The sequence below is a fragment of the Plecotus auritus genome, assembly GCF_963455305.1.
Source record: "Plecotus auritus genome assembly, chromosome: 9".
In the NCBI taxonomy this organism is placed as follows: domain Eukaryota; kingdom Metazoa; phylum Chordata; class Mammalia; order Chiroptera; family Vespertilionidae; genus Plecotus; species Plecotus auritus.
Window position 1 is genome coordinate 119,882,173 of NC_137783.1, and position 22,306 is coordinate 119,904,478.

General features: G+C 43.2%; 1 protein-coding gene and 1 pseudogene across 2 annotated transcripts in view; one reads left to right on the forward strand and one right to left on the reverse strand.

Annotated features, from left to right (window-relative positions):
• TEAD1 (TEA domain transcription factor 1) overlaps positions 1 to 22,306 on the forward strand; it is a 254,213-nt gene that overhangs the window by 10,625 nt on the left and 221,282 nt on the right. The window lies entirely within an intron of this gene.
• LOC308258171 (CDKN2AIP N-terminal-like protein) lies at positions 8,398 to 8,741 on the reverse strand (annotated as a pseudogene). Its single transcript has one exon. The product of its transcript is annotated as a CDKN2AIP N-terminal-like protein (transcript).

Genomic DNA, 22,306 nt, shown 5'->3' on the forward strand with positions numbered 1-22,306 from the left:
GGACACTTTCTGTCATGCTGAGGTATCATCATGAAAGGGTTGTCAGGTTGAAAACTGAGACATTTTTTTCTGTGGACAACTTGGTTGAGAACTGAATTGTTCGAGATGGGAGACTTTCGAGAAACGAGGTTTGACTGTACCTCCTCTCTCAGCCTCAGTGTCCCCATTTGGAAATGCTGATAGAACGCCTCCTGTATGCCTGACATTTAGTAAGTTTTCAGTAAATGACAAATTCAAATGTTATCTTGCCTACCACATCTTCACAGATTTCCTGCCAGGTCAGCCTGGACAGGGATTCTTGAAGAACACCCAGGGCTGAGGCGGAGTTACTTAGGAGAACCGGACTTCTGGTCTCAGGCAAATGGACTGAAATCCAGGGGAGGCTGGTGCATCCCATAAAGTCCTGGACCATTAATCGCTTTGAACCACACTTCCCCTGTTGATAAAGTGGAGGAAATCCATCAGTAAATACATCATATTTGAGGTCATTCTTTGCCAAATGGTAGTATGAATCAAATGGAAATGCTTCTGAAAAAGTGAGTTTGATGTACCTTCATCCACGCAAAAGGAAACTCTTTTCTTAGGTTCTTACTTAGGAACCATGCTCCTAACTTTGGGATTGGGTTCTAAAAGCTCTTCTCTAAGGTGGTTGAAAGGAACACTTCACACACATACTGTGCTTAGAGCCCTGGGCCTGCTGGCAGCACCCTTGAGGAGTTCCTTTCTGCTGGTGGTGTGAGGGCATGAAGCTTCAGGTTGGAGAGAGAACTAGGGGCAGAGAGGAACCACTCCCTACCTTTAGGGAGAGTGGAAGGGAGGGGGAGAGACAGAGAGAAACATCCATGTGAGAGATACACATCGATTGGTTGCCTCCCACAGGCACGCCGACAAGGGCCAGGGATCAAGCCTGCAACCGAGGTACATGCCCTTGACCAGAATGGAACCCTTCAGTCTCTGGGGCGAAACTCTTATCTGTCCGCTGAGCCAAACCGGCTATGGCTCCTGCACTGCTTAAAACCCGCTTAGTGCAAGCTGCTGCTTAATTTGTGCCCTCAGTTTTGTCGTCTGGAAAATGGGGATGACGTTATCTATCTAGAAGAGTTGTAAAGTTTAGTTAAAAGCTAGCTCAGTGTGGCTGCTATTAAAACCCCCAGCCAGCCTACTCCTCCAAGTAGGTACTCCAAGCTCGGGAATTAAGTCTTTGCTTTGCCACTCCCAGCAGGCTCTTTGCTTTAAGTCTTAAACATAATTTACATAATAATTAACACTTTTATGTGAATGGTAGCCCAGCCCTTTGCCAATGCATTTGCATATGTGAGAGCATGTTTGTTAATCTGAGATGAGTGTCTGCTTGGGTTAGTACCCTGGGTAGAGTGGGTAGAGACCTACTTTTTCACTCAGAAGCCTTAAGCGGGCTGTTTCTGCCCAGATCCCCAGTTACACTTCAGTGTGGGTCAGCGTCCCCTCCTTTGTCGACCCGGGCCACTCCCTGCTATTGCTTTGAGTAGTTAAGATTGTTTTGTGTGAGCCAGGGCCAGAGAACACATCTATTGTCTCTTAACACAGTATGTAGAACTAATGTGGTTTCCCAGTCTTTAAGTTAAAAATTACTTGAGGGATGAATGAACTTGTTGGGGACAGGGGTTTTTTAGAGGCAGCTAGCTGACTGTTGAGAAAGGGAGAAAGGTTGATTTAAAAAACAGTTGGTTCACAAACTTGTGAATCTACTAAAAGCTATTGAATTGTATACAGCATGCTCTCAAAAAAACAACAGCTATGACGTTTTGTTCAGAGTTGTTTCCTTAAAACACTGATGAGAAGCTCTAAGAACTTAACGCTTATTTATGTAAATTGGCTTATGGTAAAATTGGTTTTGTTATGTCTTTTCACTTAACGTCTTGAAACGTCAACAATATTAACTGAGGACTTCCTGTACTTGAAAAGGGTGGGTAAGTTATACTTTCACAGGGAAAACAGAACAGTCAATGTAGTTATCATGGAACAGCGTTGACTGTGCTCACCAGCACTTCTCCCACTCACGGAACATTTGTTTCATTCAAAGCGGCCATCTAATGAGACTTTGCATTTGTGCTAGTTTACTGGTTTTAGTGAGGATCCTAAAGATATATGTAAAATGGAAGCTTATTTTTCTTTATAAAGAACGATTCTAATGGTGTGGAATGACTCCCTCCTTAATGATAGATGTTGACTGTGCTAACCGCCCATGTAGCTTATACTTTAAACGGCCCAAGAACTAAAGTCATGAAGAACAAACTAGGAGATCATGAGGCCACAAGTCAACTATTGAATCTGATTTGTAAACTGATTTAAGATGGGGAAAAAAGAGACTCAGAGTCAGGTTAATTTATACCTCACGCTTCAGGCTGCACTCGGCCCAGTTTTTTTCTGAATTTCAACTTGGTCTTTCTGGTTCCTGTATCCTCCCACCAGATGCTGTCTCCCTCATAATGTCTGTTTGTGGCAGTTTTTATCCATTTGCATTTTCGAAAGGGTTGTCCTTTACTGTTCCTTTGTGGCTCTGTAAAGGCTTGCCTGGAACAGGCCTGGCTTATGCTTCTTGTCTTGGTGTAATCCTTAATAATTAGCGCCCCCTTTTACTCTCAAATGTCCGGTGGACGGTAAACTACGTGGTCATTCTACTGTTGAGGAAACTGGCTGGCTCCCTTTAATTAAGCAGAATGGAGAGACAATCCGGGCAGGAGGCCTTTGTAGTGCCCTGGTGTTGAGCTTTTGACAGTATTATGCTTGAAGGAGTGTCCCATGCTGTTGTGAGCCTGGAGCTACAATAGAAGGGAATTTCAGGGAACAACTTGTCCTATAAACATGTGCTAGTTTCAACCAAAGTGTTTAGAATCCTCAGCTATTCTGAGGATCAATTCCTAACGTATGAAAAAAATTTTTTTTCTCATCATTCATAGGAATGATTCAGCATTGGTTCATTTCCTTTTTGACTAGCAAAGGAAATTTAGGAAGCTTTTCCCAGTGGAATTTTAAAGGTTTGTAATTGAAATTTGGGGCATTTCTGATGATGTTGACCCTGTGGTCTCAGTGCTCTTGACAGTCTTTGGTTTCAAACTTGCTTATCTGCGTTCTTTGGGAGACTGTGTAAAGATGTCCGATGGTGTGCCTGAATACATATGGCAGGGGAAATGGAGTGGGATTTTAGGAATTAAAGAAATTTTATTACTTTGCCTAAATCTAAACGTAATTGTAACAGCACTCCTCAGTTCCAGGTGGACCTCTTGATACCACTATGTACTGAGTTATTTTATCCATGGTTTAAGCAGTAACTTGGGAAAGTGTTGCTGAAACAGTGGCGTCTATAGGCTTTGCTGTTGAGCGCCTGGAGAACTGTTTCCTTGTTGGGGCAGTTCATTTGGGAGAAGGCCTTTGAAAGTCCACTATGGACTAGGATCTAGGTCCTCCACTTCCAGCTGTGGGGAAGAAAGGCTGTTGGACAGCCCCTGATATTGGCTTTCCCTGGGACTTTGGGCAAATTGCTTGAAAATCTTTGGTTTCCCTTTCTGGGAAGATGATACTGGGCCATCTGCCCCTCTAGCCTGCTTTTGAGCTGAGCTTTAGATTAAAGAGATAAAATGTGAGTGCCTTAGGCAGAAAAGTCTTGGAGAATTACCTTGTTATCTGAGTCATCCCATCCACCACCCTCCCTGCACTCTCCTCCCCAAACTAGATTTTGTGGAGGAGGTGCAAGTCTTCTGAGTTCACGCCATAACTCTTTTAGTGGCACTAATTCCTTGGGCCACTCTGGGAGAATTTGGATAAGAAAGGAAGGCTCATAGGTCAATTTATGCCTTATGCCCATTCTTCAGCATTACCTTTTTTTGGAACCTAAGAGCTCCATTTTTAGTTGAAGAAAGTGAAGCTCAGAGAGGTTTAGTAATCTGCCCCAGGTCCCACAGCCTGTGTGACAGGGCCAAATTTAAAGCCAGTTCCTAGATTGTGTGACTTCACAGCTATCAGGCTAACAGAAGTCTGTTTATTAAGTCACTTAGGTTTTATTGTATCATTGCATGGATTTAAGATTGATTATGACATTGAAACAAAGGTAGAGTTCTCACTTGGAGTATCTGTCCAGAAAAGGCCAAGTACACAAAAGTGCACAAAGCACAAAAAGCACAAAGTATTTTGTGTCCTTGGTGACCCATTTTACTCTATCTTCAGAACAAACATGTGGCTAAGGTTCTAAAATGCTGGGCGTGACTCAGTCAGGCTTTTCCCACCCTAGTCATTCATCCCCCTGAGAAGGGGCAAGATTCACCTTTCCCTTTTGGTTTCAGATGTCAGAGGCTGTAATACCCTTCACCTCTCAGACTGGTTGCACTGGCCATTGAAAATGTGAGGGTAAGCCTACTACTAATGAGGGGGCTGGGTTGATCCAGACTGCTCCATAGGAGTGTGTGTGTGTGTGTGTGTGTGTGTGTGTGTGTGTGTGTGTGTGTGTGTGTGTGTAGGGGTTGGGGGCTGTTGTGGTTTTGAAGCTTGGAACTGGACCTACCAGTTTATCTGGTTTTTCTTTGGAATGTGCTCTGTTGGCAGGCTGTCAGAATAAGTTAGCCCCCTCTACCGCCAGGAAGGTTTGGATATGGAAATGACTCATGCTGGGGGTAGAGTTTAGGCATATGACCTTGACTTCACTCCATGATAGTGGGAGTGCTAGGGAACCTAAGAGATGGAGTGAATTTCTGTCCTTGACACCCACGTGACTTGGGCTCTGTCTTAGGCTGTGATATGTGATGGGCAATGGTAGGGGCACCGGGTTGAAAGGAGTTAACTGCTTCCTCAGAGCCCTTAATAATCAGGCCTCTAAAAAAAAGGCATTAAGGGCTTTGAAATGGGATTGCTAATGGGGTTGCTATCCATCTTTGACATCTTGGTGGTTGGTGTTTAGTGGAAGGGAGTGGACTGGTTGATAGTGTCTTTTCTTCTCTTCACCCAGCTCTGGTCACTCTGGGACTTGTGCCCGCGTATTTCCCTCCTTCTCAGGACGTGTCCCTTTCTTAGACTTTCTCCACTGACTTTCTGCTATTATTGTATCATTGAATGGATACAGTAATAGCAGAAACTCCATTTTGGTGTTGACCTAACTTTGTATAGTACTCTAGTGCTTGATATATTTAGTAAAGCAACCTAAAAGCATGGCTTTGAAGTCAGACCTGAGTTCCGCTTATTGACTGTGATAGCAGGTAAAATATTTAAGCTCTTTGGGACTCCATTTCCTCATCTGAAAAATGAAGAAAATAATAATACCTCCTGAGTGTGAGTTTAAAGTGAAATATGATGAAATATGGTAAACGGCCCACAGTGAGTATCTCCATTTGTTCCCCCAACCCATTTTGAAGTCTCCTGCTTCCTCTGCCCTTTGTTTCTCCATCCAAGATCCTGAGGGTTTGTCCCAACTAGACTGCACTAGTCTGACAGGAGCTCATTTATTTGTTTTTTTTTTCATCTTTCTCCTTTGGGTTCGGTTTTAAGCTGGATTTCTTGCTCTGTTATTTTTCTCCCCTTTCCTTCAGACCATTTTTGCCTTCATGTTTTTACACACACACTTGCACGCAAGCCCTCCACTTTTCATGCTTTCTCCTCCACTCTTATCACTTTGAGATTTTAGAGCCTGCCTCTGCAGCTCCCCGAGTTTCACCAAAAATGGTCATCCCTAAAGCAGCACTTCTCAACCCTGCTCTTTTTAACACTGGAGAGCATTGACTCTTTTGGATTGTGGAGTTACCAGCCCTCTTAAAAGTTGCTACTATTTTGAAAAGACAGAACTCATTCTGATTCTCATTATGCTCATGAATTCGTGGAGTCACCCACATTCCACCCACTTGTCTGTCCTTGAGGATCTTCTCTAATTTTTCTGAACCTCAGTATCCTTACCTGTAAAATGGACATATCAGTGCCTTCCTTGTGGGTTATAGCAAGGGTTAACTGAGGGCCAGCACATGCCTGGCAGAGAGTAAGTGTCCCATAAATGTTAGCTGCTGATGTGATTATGATTGCGATTACCGTCCCCCAGCAGCCATGAATTTGAGTGCCAAATGCCTCTTCCCATAGCATCTTTCTCTCTCTTTGAAGGAGGGGGATAGGATTGCTGTCTACTTTTAATTTTAGGTTTTCAAAAGTTTTATTTTGGAAAAATTCAGCACAGTAGAGAGTAATGAGCCCCCAATGGGACCACCATCACTTAGCAGTAGTCATAAAGTCATGGCCATTATTGTTTCTTCTAACCGCCCCCCCCCCCCAATCTCCTCTCTCAAATATAATACCACTTCATCTGTAATTTTTTTTGGTATGTATTTTTAATAATACGATTCTTTAAAAAAAAAACAACAGCCACCAAGTACAATATCATAGGGACATTTTAATAATTCTTCAATATCAAATACCTAGTTGCTGTTAAACTTTCCTGGATTGTCTCAAATGTTTTCCCACAGTTGGTTTGTTCAATTCAGGTTCCAAACAAGATCAACAGGTTATATTTGGTTAATATGTTTCTTAAAAATCTTTTAAGGCCTCTCCTCTGCCTTTTTTTTTTCTTTCTTGCAGTTGATTTGTTATTTAAAAAGCCTCATTGTTTCTCTTACAGTGTTTTCCTCATTTTGAATTTTGCAGTTGCATTCCCATGTCCTGGTTATCATGTTCTATCTTCTGTATTTCCTATAAATGGGGATTTAGATCTAGAAGCTTGGTCTGATTCAGGTTAAATTTTTTTTTTTTCTGGACAGGAATATTTTATAACTAGTGTTCCACCAGGAGGCCCCTAATGTGTAGTTGTCTCATCTTTGTGATATTAGCAGTTATTGATTTGTGATTTCTGCCCATGTCTATTATTTCATATGTGTCACTGGTAATATTCCAATTCTCTCATTCTTTTTTCATTTATTAGCTAGAATACTCTTTTATTGTTATTTTTTCCACTTTATAATTCGTTTTTTGAAGCCTCACAGGTTTGTACAGATAATAAAAATGAAAGAGGCTAGACTACATTTGAGGAAAAGAGGCTAAGGCTCGTTAAGCTTGTGCTTGGTCTTAATCCTTGCCATAGTTCTGGTGGTAGATATTTCTACGATCTCTTATTTTCCAGGTAAGGCTGGAGGAGAGAAGTGGCTTGTTCAAGATTATAGGTCAGAGATCCTGTTTCTTCCAACTTTGGTCCACCCTAGTGGTCACTAGAGATGAGAGCCAAAAGCTGCACAAAGATGAGGCCCTTCCAAAGTGTGCAGCCTGGTCTTACTAGTAAGTAGCCTTAAGTCATGGCAAGAGTCGTCCCACGTCTCTGCCACCATATACCATGCTCCCACAGCCAGCTCTCCTCTTTAGCACTTCACGGTGTTCAAGTACCTGGGTTTATCAGTAGGTTAAGCTAAAGTAGGATCCACTGTCTTATTCACTACTGTCCCCAGGATCAAGCACCATGATGAATGAATCCTACTGTGATTGGCTATTACATTGCTGCCTCCTAAATGATGTTTCTCTCTCAGTATTTATGCTTGGAGATAAGTACTTAATGGTGGATATTAAATAAAAAAGAGGAACGGGGGAGGGATAAAGAACAGATAGATACATTAACTAAAAGGGGGAAATTAATACCAGAGTTTCAGAGCAGAGCAGCACTGCAATAAAGAATTTCTTGAGGGGGCTCTGTGCTTGGCAGTTCCTCAAGTCTAGGAGAAGATAAGAGCCTAAGGCTCCCTCCAGAAAAAATAAGTGACCTTTACTCAGCAGCTGGGAGTGACCTTCACTACAGACCAACCGGCTGCCTGGATCCAACTATGAAATCTTTTGTCAATTTTAAAGTAAGATCAGATGCTCTTTTGTAAGGCTGCTTCTTCCCTTGAGGCAGAGGTACCTGAAGCCTATGGTTTGATTCTCACTCTCACCTCATTACAAAAAGGTGAGTGTGTGTGGCAGTGGATTATGTGGATGGAGTAAACGTCAGATAGAAATTGGAAATAAGCGATCTGGCTTGCCTCAATTGGGGGACCGGGCGGGGAGAGAAAGACCATAAAACCAGAATCACACTTAAAGGTACATTGTTGAGGAATCCAAAGTGTAAAATCCATGACCTGCCATTATTACATCAACATTAATAAAAAAGATGCATTTTAACAAAATTTGATATTCAGAACAGAATAAAAATACATGATTTATAAATACATAAATATCCATGCATACTTTTACAATGATAGCTCCTGGGAGAATGAGACCTTTTAAAATGCCACTTTCATTCCAACTACCTCTTTCCTACATGTTGGTGATTCCAGGGGTCTTAAGAGAGCTTCTGTGGTCAAAGTCACATTCGTCCTAGCCTCCCTGATAGCCTGTAGCTGATAATGAAAATGTGATGCATCTGCTGCCTTAACTTTGATGCTTTTTCATTAATTCACTTCTGGTAGTAAAGGGCAGGTTTTCCACTTCAATCCCATCAGCCATTTCCATCACCTTATCTAAAAGGTCTTTGTTATAACTGCAACCCAGGAAGAGGTGGGTGGCCGAGACCAGAGAGAGGAACAGCAGCTGGTCCAGGTGGCTGCCGCCATGGAGAGGGTCACAGGTGTCGGGCAGGTGGCACAGGATGAATTCTAAGCGGGCCTTCCATTGCTTTTTGCTCTCCAAGGAAGCCAGGGAGTGGAACAGCTAGGTACCTACCATACTCCTGAAACCCGCTCCCCCACTGCTGCGGTGCCCTCGCCACCCATCATGGTGCCCTCTGCCGCCAAGGACCAGACCCGCCCCCAGAATACTCTTTTTGTTTTTCTTTATTGTTTAAGGTATTACGTATGTGTCCTTATTCCCTCATTGGCTCCCCTCACCCCCCCACTCATGCCCTCTTTTAGAGAGACTTTTTCTCATCAATTATTTGGTTAACCTGGTGTATAGTTTATACAGGAAAGGTAAGTTTCTGTTTTTATTTTTTGTTTTTTTCGTATCCTTATACAATCATAGGTTTTAACTGATTGGATGCTTTTGAATCCATTGTAGTTACTGTTTAAAAAATACATTGTTTATTGTTGATAGTATTACAGGTATCTCCCGTTTTCCCCCTCCACACCCCTCCTTCCCAGTCCCTACCCATCCCCCCAGGTCTTCACTATCCTATTGCCCATGTCCAAGCTATGCATATAAGTATATAAGTTCTTTGTTTTATCTCTTCTCGTCTCCCCAACCCCACATCAAGGCATCATCAGTTATTCTCTTCATTGATGCTCAATTGGTACCATCTTTGGCCAATGGGAGTTTCTTTAGTTGACTCATGTGTCCTTTTGATGTGACCCTGATAGTTTTTGATAGCTTACTTGCTATCCAATCTCTTCTTGTATGTTCTTGGACTTAAAATGGATCATTTCTGTAGAATTTTGGTTTATTTTAGTGGGAAATGTTAGTTCAGGGCTACAATGTGGTGCTAGGGTCTCTGCTCCCCATCCCCCAACTATGTCAACTTGTTGATCAATGGTAAGAAAAGTTTCCTTGCACATTTTGTCTCATGCTGGCCCCGTTGACTCTCATTTGCCACTTCCATGCCTGTGTTTGTCCTCTTGTCTTTTTCTCCGTTAAGAAAAAGGCCAAATTGAAGAATCCCCCATGGACAGTTCATGGTTTGACTCTTACCTCAAAGGCCAAAGCTCATGATAACTTAGGCTTCACAGAAGATTTTAGTGATGTTTGGTCTACCCCTTGTTTAAATAACCAGAAGGTGAGAAATTTCTTATTACCTCTCACAGCCATTCAGACTAATACTTTCTTCAGAGGTCCTGTTCAGGCCTGGAGTTTCCACTTCAGTATACTTTTTGTTGGTGGTGGTGGTGGTGGTGAAACAAAGCCCTATGCATTCAAAGTCACAGTACAGCCTCACAACAGAATGAGTGAATAGTCCTGAAGTTATCATCATGGATGACATCCCTGAGAATTTAATTAGTGTCCTGAACTGTGAAATTTTGGGCCCCTCCCAAGGCCCTTAGGCTTAAGAATTTTTTTTTTTAAGGCGGTTAGCTTCTTTTAATGGTTCCTCTGTATTAAGGAAAGTACAGTATTGTTGGGGTTTATTCCCTTCCTTTTCCTTGGTGGGCATAGAGAGGGTGAGGAGCCTGTAATTCACAGGCTGGCCTCTGTGCCCCGAGGTAAACTTGATTTCACAAAGGGAATTTTCATTGTGGTCCTGTGGCTCCCTAGCAGAGTGGAGGCTTCAGGAGGCATGTGGTAAAAGCTACCAAGGAAAAGGCTGGACTGGAGCCACTGACGTCATGTCAGTAAATCAGTTGAGGAGCCCAGCCTAGCAGCGCCTGCCAGCCAGCCCTGCACTTTGGCCCTGCCTGGTCAACTGTTCTCATTGCTTCCTCCACCCCCACCCCTCAACCAGTCTACATTTTTTGTTTTCTTTACCCCCTCTCCCTCTGTGCCTCTGGGCTTGTGTTGAAACCTGTCAACACTTTGAAAGCCGTCCCCCCCCCCCCCCCCCCCCGCAACTCGGCCTGTGCTGAATGTCCTATATTGGGGGGGCAGGAAAGACCCAAGGATCAGCAGATGAGGGAGGATTGAAAACTTTTCCCCCCTGACTTCTCATTGATGAATGAATTCACGGGGACACGGGGGCATCAGCTCCTGACTTTTTACTCTTAGAGAGCTTTGCTCTTCAGGACTGAGTGAGTGTGTGTGTATATGTGTGTGTGTATTCGTGCGAGCATGTGGGTGGGGGAGAGGGGAGGACAATGGCCTGAAGGTGATTGGAAATAACCGAATTGCAGTCTTCCTTAGAGGATGAGTTAAGAGAATGGGTTCCACTGCGAGCCCTTTATTGTCCATTACTCATTAGTGGGTTAACCCTGCACTCTCTCTGGCTTGCAGATATAACAGTTAAACCTGGAGCTACACGCTTCTTTACATCTTGGGTATTTGGAGTCACAACCCCAGATGCTCCTGAATTAAAATATTGCCGTGCTAAATCTATTTTTACATCTAGGGGAATGACATCTAAAAATAAACCTTATCCCACCTGTTATCCACTGTTGGGAAGTTTGGACGCTGTCAAGTCACAGCCCACGGATTAGGCTTTTGCTCATGGCTTCCCATGTGATAGTCACATTCCACTCTTCCTGCTCCTGGTGTGATGTTTTCATTGTTTCATTAACTCTTGTCCTCCTGTTTATTGTGCTTGTGACTGTTCATTTGCAAGTAAGAGTGAAGCACAGGTTCAGATTGGTTGTGAAGTTCTTGAGTTGTCGGGTCAGAAACATATTAAAAGCAGTATCTTATCCATGAATCATTAGATGAGTCAGTTCCTGAAACCACTACAAGCCTCATAGTTCTTGGCTACAAGCAAAAGCAGGAAATCCAGGCTTCAATAACTTCCTTTCCCAGTGTTGGCTCTAGTCGCGTTGGTGGTTAGGTTCTGCTGCCTGCATTTGTGAGCCGTAGGAAGATGTATGTCTGAGGAACAAAGGCACTCGAGTCAATTTACTGAAACTGGTTATAATTTGTGGTCTTGATCTGAATGTCAGGCTACACTGGCATGCCCTGCTCTGCTGAGCAGCCCTGTACAACTCAGCCAGGGAAGGTGGCAGGCTGCGTCTGCCGAAAGGCTCCAGCAAACGCATGGCAACGTTTCAAGGAGCTTTAGTGTTCCAGTGAATCCTCAAACTTGTGGGCAGGCAAGCTGACATTAGGCAGAGAGCTCTGGAGTCCATATGTATAGCTAAAGTGTCAACTCCTTTTGTTTTGTTCACCCAGTTGAGAAACAGAAAGGAAGAGAGGAAGGGGAGGAAGGAGGGAAGGAGAGAGGAGAGAACACAAGCTTGTGCCAGCCGCCTGAGCTCTGGTCTGTGTCTTGCTTTTGCTCACAATTTATTTCCTTATACACAGGGTCTTTGTCAGGGTGGGGGGTGGGGGATTCCTTTTGCAGTGTTTCAGGCTGGTCTTACTAACTTCAAAATCAATTTGATAACTGTCCTATTAAATATTTTTAAAAGTAAGGGAGAAACATGAAGTGGTTGTCTCCTAATGTAATGGGTCTGCTGCAACTTGGATTTATTCTTCTCTTTTCTGAGCAGCCTCCACTTGTCTGAGTTCCTAAGTTGGAGCAGACACAGGTTGGGGTCCCTGTCTGTGCGGGCTCACTGCTGCTTTCTGTTTTGTTTGTGAGTTTATGGACTTTTTTTTGATGTTAAAAAATTAAAATCAAGTGTGATGTGTTTTCACGTTTTGGCTAACTCTTCTGTTCCTGCAACAATTGGTATTGGCTAGCTGGGGAATTTGAGAAAATGGGACTGAAACTAGACTTTTTTTCCCACTATAGGTTTATGAGGAGTCATTGGAAGTTCTGATAAAAGTCTAAAAATAGACTGTGTAGACCAGGAAAAAGAAGGAAACAAAATGAAATGATGATGCCCTGGCTGGTTTGGTTCAGTGGATAGAGCGTCAGCCTGCAGACTGAAGGGTCCCAGGTTTGATTCCAGTCAAGGGCACATACCTGGGTTGTGGCCTCCATACCCAGTAGAGGGCATGCAGGAGGCAGCCAATCAATGATTCTCTCTTATCATTGATGTTTCTTTCTCACTCCCTCTCCCTTCTTCTCTGAAATCAATAAAAATATATTTAAAAAAATGAAATGATGAGCAGTCATACATTGATTCTGTCTTTTAAATTGAGCTTGTTTCCAATTCATAGTCAGCTCAGAAAGGTCAGAAAGGTCAAATTCTACCTCAGCCTTTATAAAAGATAAAATAAAAGCAAATGCAAAAGTTTGCTTGCTTCTTTAATGAAGCACGGCTGATTCAGAGCACAGCCAGGCTGGTGAGTGCCACTTTGTTCTTACTTGTCATTTGTGTTTTGTGTTTGGGTAATTCTCTGTTCAACCTCTGTCTGGCCTGAAAGGTTCTGATAAGCTTTTGAGAAAGTTGGGCTCAGTTGGCTTTAAAGGTTTGACTGAGAGTCATAATATCTGACCTCAGTTTTCCAGATGTAAAGCTTTTACCAAAAATCCCTTTGCCTAGTTGAGTTTGTTAGGAAATCACTGGAAATATATTCCTCTTATTAATGTGTGGAGAGTTATTGTCTAAACTTGAAAGAGATGTTTCTTTTTGCTGAGAGATACAAACCCAATTATTTTTATTTGTCCTGAATTGATCTGAGAATTAACTTCTCTTTAATGCAGATTTTAGGCTGGGAATACAGACTGAATCTTGAATTGCTTATCGTCTCTGGACCAAGTTGTTCAGGGCCAGGGATTGATTCCTTAATTAAAATCAATGTAAATGGATTTGTAAGCCTCCTGTAACAGATATCTTATTAGTGACTGCACAGAGCAGCCTGTGAGGAATGTGTTTGTTGCCCTAGGTCAGTGGTCGGCAAACTGTGGCTCGCAAGCCACATGCAGCTCGCGAGCCGTGGTTTGCCTCTCTGTTGACTAATGAGTTTGCCGACCACTGCCCTAGGTGAAAGAAACTCTGACTGATGGACTCTTTGGGGCTACTTTATGAAAAGCCCAGTGGCTTTTGTAAGGAAGGACCTTTGCTTAATTTAACCTTTATACAGAATAGATTCTGCCTGAGAAAATGATTTTCGTACAGCTGCCTTGAAGGCTTCAGTTCTCTCTGTGTGTGTGTGTTGTGTGTGTCTCCACCGTGGCTGCCTCTCTCCCCCATCCTTGCGTTCATGATCTCAAGGACGTTTTCGTGAATTGTCCAGGTCCTGCTCATTTCCAGGCAAAGGGATGAACCAGAAATAAATTCCTATTTGATAACAACAAAATGCTTTTTTTTCCTCAAACCCGAGCAACCAGGAAGCAAGCTACAAAGAAGACATTTATCTGTTATTTGAGCATCTGGCTGTATACAGCTGTGCTTCCTTGGAGTGATGATAAGAAGTCAAGATGATACCTTTGGAAAACCTTGTGGCTTTAACAAAGGTTGGAGTTCATCAAGCTGCCATTTGTACTGTTATTTTTTTTGTAATTGTGCTGGACAGGTAAATATCCTCTATGGTTAGACCAGCTCACCCACCTTCTCTCTGATGTTTGGATCAAAGGAGCACATCTGACCCAGCTGAGTTAACTCTGTCTCCTGAATATGTTGGGATTGAGACAGCAATCCTAGTTTGTCTCTGATGCTCACACTGTAGTTCAGGGAAAAGCTACCTGGGGAGTAGATGTTTTACCCACGGGTACAGAGAAGTGTGGACTCAAACGGCTTTGCAGAGAGAAAAGAAGAAAGCTGTTGTGCAGAGGAGGAGGTGAGAGACCTTGGGAATAGTTTCATTTCCTCATGGTTTTCCATTTCCTGGTTTCCATTTCCCATCGGAGCTGGCAGCAGTTCCCAATTCAGGGGTCTTCTGATAGACCCCTTGGCCTTATAATGAACCTTAGCCGCCCCCCCCCCCCCCCCCCCCCCGCCTTAGGTTATTGGGAGTGGGTTTCTGTTAATTGAAACCAAATGGTCTCTGGGCAACCACTTTGCTGGGAAATATGCCTGTGTGGTGTTCTGGAGGGGCCCACTCTCTGAAGGCAGCATGCTCCCTGTGGTAGTATCTGGAGTCTGTGTGGTTGGCTGTGCAGGGCTGCTATCCTGCCCCTGTTGTCTACTATGGATTTAGTCTGAGGGAATATCATGAGGATGCTTAGCTACCTGGACCCTTCACCTGTGGCTGACACTGGGACATTTCAAGGCCTGGCTTAGGCCTTTCTGCTGCCTGGTATGCCTTGTGGAGTTAGGTTATGGGGTGCTTAATTCCAACGTGGCAGGTGAGGAATTTTCCTAGTCATACCCCTTGGACATAGAGGAGTTCTGGTTGGCTGAGCACCTTGGAAGAGGGAAGCCAGGTGTGTCATTAGATCTGAGAGTCCTGCCTGGTGGCGCCACCTCCTTCTCCCCTCCCATCCCTACGCAGTGCGAAAGGTGTACTCTCAGTGGCCCTTGGCAGATGCTTCCCAGGGATAGATCCAATGTGTCTGTTGGGCACGTGCTTCAAGTTTCCTTTGTCAGGGAATCTTCCAAATTCAGTGGATTTTATTAGCAAATGGGTTACATAGCAAATACCTCTCTTGAGGAGACCAATTAAGATGTGTGCCTGTGCGGACGGAAACAAAACGCCTACTTCCTCTACTGTTCCCTATATTTGGAGGGTGGGGGAAACGGGGCAGTATACATTTTAGGTGGGACCTAACACTTAGAAATGGAGTAGAAGTTGTTTAAGAAGTTAGAATTTGTTTTGCAAATCCCTTAGCATGTACATTAGCAGATATAATGCAGCATTCATTTGTTGGCATGTTCTACAAATTTGAAGCCCTTTTCAGTTTAGGCTGGATATGAAATGTTATGTTCTACCTATTTTTATTCATGAAGTTTAATTTGTATATTTAGAAAATGGAAACCTGGAGAAACCTGTTTTCCTTGAATTGAGAAGTCATGGGAAGGGGAATGATGTACAAAGTTATTGGGACGTCAATGTGAGTGGTTTGGAATTGTGTGTGTTCCCAGACGTCACATACCTAATAAATAACTAATGTTCCTGTGATGCTTTACAGTTTACACATATTTCTTCCAGTAGGTTAACTTGATTATGCCTCAGAACAACCTGGGTTTTGTAAATGAGGAAGTGGAGTCTAAGAGGATAGGAGGCTTACCTGGGATCACACAGCCAGTAATGGTTAAACAGTGACCAAGCCTGAGCCCTCACAGGGATGTCAGATGTGGGATGTCCCTTAACTATGCTCCTAGTCCTCCTGTGCTGTGCTCTCTCCCTTTTGTCAGCCTTTGTAGTGGAAGGAGATTGTTAGGACAAGGCTGCAGAAAGGTGACTTGGGGGTGGGAGCGGGAGGGCAGGTGGGATCTGGAAATAGGAAAGGAATGGTTTAAAACTACAAGTTCAGACAGGTCTCTCTGTGGCATTTGGAGCACAGCAAGAGCAGGAAGGAACTCAGACCATCTTCTCCACTGGATTTCAAATCAGGCTGAATATCTTTGTCACACAGGGAATTTAAAAAAAAAATATTGGTTTCCACTGTTCACCCTTGACCTAAATCAGAATGACACAAGGTGGGTGTTCCTTCTGAAACCTCCCAGGTGATTCTTTGAAGTTATCTGAGGCCTCCTCAGTTCTAGCTCCATGTCTCTTTAGAGAAGTTCTGTAATATTTAGCTACATGACATTGCCTGGGGGCTGGTTAGAAATGCAGAATCTGAGACCCCACTCCAGGCCTGCCAAGTTAGAAGTCTAATTTTAATCAGATTCCGGGTGAACAGTATGCATATTAAAATTTAAGAAGCACTGCTAATAGTCTCTCAGGGAAACTTCAGGGGACTGTGGGATGGGGTAATCCCACATATTCTTTCTAGGTTTATCATGACCTTTTGAGTTTCCTTGTTCTTTATATAACTTTTCCAGGCACAAATTACATTTAAGTCAGATTTAGCAACTCTTATGGTTTCAAGGTGTTGTTTTTTTTTGCACGCAGAAGACTATCTTACTTATTGGAAGAGTCTTCTACTTAAAAAGAAAAAGAAGTCATAACATACTTCACATAGTTGAATGTGTCTAGAATTTATCTGGTATGTTATAAAGAGTGAGGAGAGGATCCAGATATTTTTATCTAATGCTTGGCTTGTCCCAGCTATTCATTGAATCTTTTCCCCTTGAATCCATACATTAAATTCATATATGTTTCATTATCTACCGGATCTTTAATTATCATAGCTCTGTGAAGGGCTTTAATACATAATTCAGTTACTTCTTTCTCATTACCCTCCTTTTTAAGAATTTTCCCCGTTTTTTTTTTTTTTAATAAATCTTTATTGTTCAGATTATTACAGGTGTTCCTCTCCCCCCCCCCCCGTAGCTCCCCTCCACCTGATTCCCCACCCCAACCCACCCCATGCCCTTACTGCCCCCCCCCGCCACTGTCTTCATCCATAGGTGTAAGATTTTTGTCCAATCTCTTCCTGAACCCCTCACACCCCTTCCCCCTGAGAATTGTCAGTCCACTCCCTTTCTATGTCCCTGCTTCTATTATATTCACCAGTCCATCCTGTTCTTCAGATTTTTTATTCACTTGATTTTTAGATTCACTTGTTGGTAGGTATGTATTTGATGTCATTTTGTTGTTCATAATTTTTATCTTTACCTTCTTCTTCTCCTTCTCCTTCTCCTTCTCCTTCTCCTCCTCCTTCTCCTTCTCCTCCTCCTCCTCCTCCTCCTCCTCCTCCTCCTCCTCCTCCTCCTCCTCCCCCCTCCCCCTCCTCCTCCTCCTCCTATACCCTTCAGCATTTCCTGTAATCCTGGTTTGGTGGTGATGAACTCCTTTAGCTTTTTCTTATCTGTGAAGCTCTTTATCTGACCTTCAACTCTGAATGATAGCTTTGCTGGGTAGAGTAATCTTGGTTGTAGGTTCTTGCTGTTCATCGCTTTGAATATTTCTTGCCACTCCCTTCTGGCCTGCATAGTTTCTGCCGAGAAATCAGCTGATGGACGTATGGGTGCTCCCTTGTAGGTAACTAACCGCTTTTCTCATGCTGCTTTCAAGATTTTCTCTTTGTCTTTTGCCCTTGGCATTTTAATTATGATGTGTCTTGGTGTGGTCCTCTTTGGATTCCTCTTGTACGGGGTTCTGTGCGCCTCTTGAACTTGTAAGTCTATTTCTTTCACCAGGTAGGGAAAGTTTTCTGTCATTATTTCTTCAAATAGGTTTTCAATATTTTGCTCTCTCTCTTCTGGCACCCCAAAAATTCGGATATTGGTACACTTAAAGTTGTCCCAGAGGCTTCTTACACTATCTTCATATTTTTGGATTTTTTCTTTTTGTTTTTCTGGTTGGGTGTTTTTTGTTTCCTCATATTTCAGGCCTTTGGTTTGATTCTCGGGGTACGTTGATCTACAGTTGAGTTTCTGTATATTCTTTATTTCAGACAGTGTATACTTAATTTTTGACTGGTCCTTTTCCATTTTTTTTTTTGGCATTCTCATTAAGGTCCTTGAAGGTCTCATCAAGTTTCTCGGCAGTTTTTAGAAGATTCTTGAGTAACTTTATAAATGTGGTTCTGAACTCTATGTCGTCCAGTAGTTTGCTTTCCTCCACTTCTTTCATTTGTGACATGTTTCTTTGTCTCTGCATTTTGCTGCTTCCCTGTGTTGATGGAGTGGCTTTGTGTGGTAGATGACCTATAGGGGCCAGTAGCTCAGCCTCCCCAATCACCTGAGGTGGACGCTCTTGGTACACCCCTTTGTGGGCTGAGTGCAAAGTCTTGGTGTAGTTAAGCCTTGATTGCTATTGGTACACTGGGAGGAATTGACCTCCAGGCCAATTGGCTGTGAGGACCCACTGTGTCTATAATGGAAGAACTGCTGCGCTGGAGACACGCTTATGGTGCAGGACTTGTTTCAGTGGGGCTTTGGTGCTCACTGAGTCTGCCTCTTAAATGTGTCACTTATGGATGTGAGGAGTTGAAATCTGGTGTCTCACACTGACCACTAGGTACACTGGCTTCTGCATCTCCAATGGGGTGCAGGTCAGCTACTGTCTGAGGCCACGCAGCAGGCGCTACAGCGAGAACTACAGTTTTCTCCTCTTTGCTTGGGGTTTGGAGGTTTTGGAGCTGTCTGACCTGGGCTGCAAGTTTGCTAGGTTAAGCTGTGATAGGGCAGGCCATTCATATGCTAAAGCTGCTGCTTGGAGCTTGGGTGGGTTTGTAGATTGTGTGGGGCAGGGTCTCAGGGCCTGACTAGGCTAGGGCGTGGCAAACAGCGATGGCTGCCAGTGAGCCAGCTCTGCGTCTCTGACAGTGTCCCCACGTCCCGCGCCCCAGCACAGTAAACAATTGTTCCTGCGCGCAGCCCTGCAAGCAAGCCTCCCTCACTTTCCAACCCGATGGCAGACAGTCCAGCTTCTCCCCATAGGAGTTTGGGTCCCCCGCGTCTCCCCAGAAACAAGTTCGGAGTAATCGGGAGTTTATCTCCCTTCGGGTTGAAAACAGCAGCGCTCCCAGTCGCCCGTCGCCAGCCCGGATTGCGCGCCTCCGTACCTCAGCTTTTCAGCACTTGTGCACCCCTCAATGCTGTTTGCTCTTTCCTTCTAGTTGTAGAACTTCCACTCAGCCAGCTTTCCTGTGGTTCTGGGTGATAGACGTTTTGTCTTTTAGTTGTACTTTTGAAATTGTTGTGCGAGGCAGCAGTTTAGGTGTTTACCTACGCCGCCATCTTGGATCCTCTCTTCCCCCTGTTTTTTTCCCACAAGTTTACCTATGTTTTTATTTTTAGAAACACTTTTGTCTATTTTAAAACTTTTTCTGAAACTGTGTTTATTGGGGTTTCATTTAATTTATAAATTAATTTAGCATCATTCTTTTAAAAATACTTTTCTCTTTTCTAAGTTATATATATTAGTTATTCAGAACATTTTTTAGTAACAGTCATACTGGCCTTTGTAACAGATATTTTGAAAGTTACAAGAATATATCTTCTGTAGGGTTTTCTCTTCAAAGAGACTCTTCCTGTCCTAACCATCCCATCCAGTATGTGCCTGTCTTCCTCTCTGCCTCCCCACCCTGCTTGTCATTCAGAATCCCTGCATCCTGTTCATTTATTTCTCTGCATAAAATAAACGAATAATCTGTGTTGACTACCTGACTTACTTGCTAGATTAAAACCCCGCTGCTTTCGCTCCTTAGTTTATGATTTCAGGTCTATATTTAGAATAAATTGAAACTCCATGAGGGAAGACTTCATGTCTGTTTTCTTTGCCAGTATAACTGCTCAGTGTTGAGAAAGTCACTGGTGTTGGTGCTTAATACATTTTTGTTGAATGAGTTGGAATGAATGAAATCCCAGTGACCGGAGCTCCTGGCCCCACTTGTTGAAGATTAGCTTCATGTAGAGTTATCTGGACCCAGCCCACTGTTTCAGAAATTATTCAGATAGAGTAAAGTGAATGTGTGATCTTTTGGGGGAAGCATTAGTTTTCTGCCATTGAGTCAAGCGCAGGCCTGGGAGTGTTTTAATCTAGGAAAGTTGGCCAAGTGGTATATGAATTCATTATGAAGAGTGGAGATTGATTGTGATCAATATCTAGCGCAGGCCTTGCCACCTAGCAGGTCCTTTGGTGAATAATGTTCTGATTCAAATTCCCCAACTTTGGGTTTAGCAGCATCTCCCTTTTAGATTATTCTATTTATGCCAATTCTTTAACTGGGGAAAATAAGAGAACCTCGGACCTTTTTTCTATTACTAAAAGTTTCTTAGATAAAAGAGCATCACCCATTAAACCCTTTCATTTTAGGTGCAAATACCCAACGTGTGAGCTCCTTGTGGACAGGAGCAGAATGGTCATTCAGTTTTATAATTCTGACATCCAGGTGCTTGACAAATGCTCAAGTAGTGAGAGGATCCAAACTATAAACACACAATATATTTTTAAATTATTAAACAAAATAGTGTCGTTTTATCTGTGGAGTGTGGTAGAAATAAGTTTTGCATGTATTTTAGTTTCTGCTAATGTTCTTTTTAAAAAAATATATTGATTTTTTACAGAGAGGAAGGGAGAGTGATACAGAGTTAGAAACATTGATGAGAGGGAAACATCCATCAGCTGCCTCCTGCAACACCCCCTACTGGGAATGTGCTCGCAACCAAGGTACATGCCCTTGACTGGAATCGAACCTGGGACCCTTCAGTCCACAGGCTGATGCTCTATCCACTGAGCCAAAACCGGTTAGGGCTCTGCTAATGTTCTTAAAGGCCACACTTTTGTTCCCATGATGGGAGAATTTATAGAAATTGTATTTCTTTTCTTCTTTTTTAAAATCCTCACCCAAGTATATGTTTACAGATTTTAGAGAGAGGAAGGAAGGGAAGAGAAGGGAAGGGGAGGGGAGGGGGGGGAGGGGAGGGGAGGGAAGGGAAGGAAGAGAGAAAGGGCGGGGAGGAAAGGAGAACGGGAGGGAGGGAATGAAGGTAGGGAGAAAAGGAGGGAAAGAAGGGAGGGGGAGAAAGAGCCCAGCCAGTGTGGCTCAATGGTTGAGTGTCCACCTATGAACCAGGAGGTCACAGTTAGATTCTCAGTCAGGTCAGGGCATATGCCTGGATTGTGGGCTCAATCCCCAGTGTGGGGTGTGTAAGAGGCAGCCAATCAATGATTCTTTCTCATCATTGATGTTTCTATCTCTCTCTCCCTCTCTCCCTTCCTCTCTGAAATCAATAAAAACATTTAAAAAAAAAAGAGAGAAACATTGATGTGAGGGAGAAACATAGATCCTTTGCTTCCTGTTCACACTCAGCGAGGAGGAGCAGAACCAGCGTCCTTTTTGGTGTCTGTGATGCTGCTCCAACAAACTAAGCCACCAGGCCTGGACAGAAATTGTATTTCTTGATGCATTTGTTTTCTCTCAGAAGAGAAGTGTGGGATATTTGAATGGAGTTGGTCAATCATTTAAAACCCCGCTGCTTTCGCTCCTTAGTTTATGATTTCAGGTCTATATTTAGAATAAATTGAAACTCCAGGAGTGTTTGAAGTCTTGAACATATTTAGTGCCAAGGGGCTTGGTTTTGTGGATGATTAATCCGGTTCACTGTTTCTTCAATAAAGTAACTCTACTGCATGATTCCGTAGTCATCTCCTGAGCTCCTCTGGATGGTCGTGAGAGAGATCACCGTGGGAAGGACAAAGCCAGGAGTCTGTCTCTAGCATAGGCTCCTGCCTTAGAGTTGAGCTTTTGAGTAAAACCATAGCAGGCCCCCACTGGTGACTCTGTTGTCCCTTTGAGTCTGCGTTTGCTTCTTTGTGTGTATAGTGTACACTATTTGAAGGGAGTGTGTGTAAGCCTGTTGTGTTTTCTTTAATAAAACTGCGTTTATCCTTGTGTGGACAGATTGTATTCTTAGAGTCTACATTCTTAGAGAACACTCGGAACTGTTTGCTTAGATCTTTTTTTCTTTCTTTAAATAAAGGCTTCCTTCGGTTTATCAACTTAAAAACTGTTGAAAGTCAGACGGGAAAGTTGGTTGAAAGGAGAAGGCACGATTCTTGTGTGGTTTGAAGTTAGTGACTGCATTTTGGAGTGATAAGGCCTTTTACTTTTTCAGAACCTGTATCAAACAGAACTCTCAAAACACAAACTAAGATCTCACACCTAAATTAGGTCCTCCCCCCACTTTTTTTATCTGGGAAGTCAGGTTTTTGGAAAACCAAACAAGGAAGATTTGAACAAATGAGGTGCTGCTTTGTTGAAAGTCTTTTTTGAGTATGGAGGAGAGTTGTGTGATTAGAGCGGGTGTGCCTATGTGCTCTCACT